Raw genomic sequence first — 1,686 nt, 5'->3', positions numbered from 1 at the left:
AGATTCCCCAAGTCCATATCTTCTATCTAGACTAGATCTAAAAGGCTCTGCAGGTCCATATCTTCTAGAGTAGACCTAAAGATTCCCCAAGTCCATATCTTCTATCTAGACTAGAACTAAAAGGCTCTGCAGGTCTGTATCTTCTGGAGTAGACCTAAAGATTCCCCAAGTCCATATCTTCTATGTAGACTAGAACTAAAAGGCTCTGCAGGTCTGTATCTTCTGGAGTAGACCTAAAGATTCCCCAAGTCCATATCTTCTATCTAGACTAGATTTAATAGGCTCTGCAGGTCCATATCTTCTAGGGCTGAACAATGTATCGACAAATGCGACATAAACTGCTGTAATTTCAAAATGGCAGAGGCTGCAATTAATCATATGAAAAAGAGGGCGATCTTCTACTGTAGGTATGCTAGTGTTTTAGGTAATATTTGGTCCCTGCAGTAGCCTGCAATATTAATTTCACCCTTAAATGTTTACTAAACGCACCATATATGTTTGCCATGTTTAGCTCACTGTCTAGAAGTCATATGCTGTATACTTTACATTATCGCTGACAATGTCCAATTTTCTTTTCATCAGGCTGTTCATGTCCGTGTCTTCTACACCTCCAGGCTCTTCACGTCCATGGCTTACACCTCCAGGCTCTTCACGTCCATGTCTTACACCTCCAGGCTCTTCACGTCCATGTCTTCTACACCTCCAGGCTCTTCACGTCCATGTCTTCTACACCAACAGGGTCTTCACGTCTGTGTCTTCTACACCAACAGGGTCTTCACGTCCATGTCTTCTACACCAACAGGGTCTTCACGTCCATGTCTTCTACACCAACAGGGTCTTCACGTCCATGTCTTCTACACCAACAGGGTCTTTACGTCCATGTCTTCTACACCAACAGGGTCTTCATGTCCATGTCTTCTACACCAACAGGGTCTTCACGTCCATGTCTTCTACACCAACAGGGTCTTTACGTCCATGTCTTCTACACCAACAGGCTCGTCACGTCCATGTCTTTCCAGCAGTAATCCAGCAGTGTGCCACGTCTCACACATCGTCCGTCTACAGGCAGCAGGTCATTAGATGCTCCTTCCTTCTCTCTCTGTACAGTTTCACAATGTAGGACTTTAGCAGACGCTCTTCGTCCAGAGTGACTAATTAGAGCGAGCGAGGCAACTAATCACATACATAGAATGCAGAGAGAGAGAGAGAGAGAGCGGTGTGGTGCCTCAAGGAAGAACTATAGGATCCCAGGTCTCATTAGTCTCCTCCACGTCAAAACAATAACTTGACAGACCATTGCATGTCCCACCGATATGCTGTCCGTCCCCTTGTCCTCCTCTGTCTGTCTGTCTGTCTGTCTGTCTGTCTGTCTGTCTGTCTGTCTGTCTGTCTGTCTGTCTCACCAACTCTCTGTCCCTCTGTTGCTCTCTCTCTCTCTCTGTCTCTATCTATCTGTCTCTCTGTGTATCACAGTGTGGATGGGAGCGCAAAATGCCACGCTTCTGCTATCTCTCTCTCTCTCTCTCCCCTCCACCCCCTGCTCTATTCTCTCTCTCTCTCTCTTTCTCTCTCTCTCTCTCTCTCTCTCTCTCTCTCTCTCTCTCTCTCTCTCTCACTGCGGAGGTTTGCAGTGCTCTCCCCCCTAGAGTCCTGATTGGGTCTTCTGTAATAAGTTTAACCCTTTCC

The sequence above is a fragment of the Gymnoscopelus microlampas genome, assembly GCF_963454915.1.
Source record: "Gymnoscopelus microlampas genome assembly, chromosome: 6".
NCBI classification, from domain to species: Eukaryota; Metazoa; Chordata; class Actinopteri; order Myctophiformes; family Myctophidae; genus Gymnoscopelus; species Gymnoscopelus microlampas.
Note: the sequence above shows the minus strand (reverse complement) of the source record.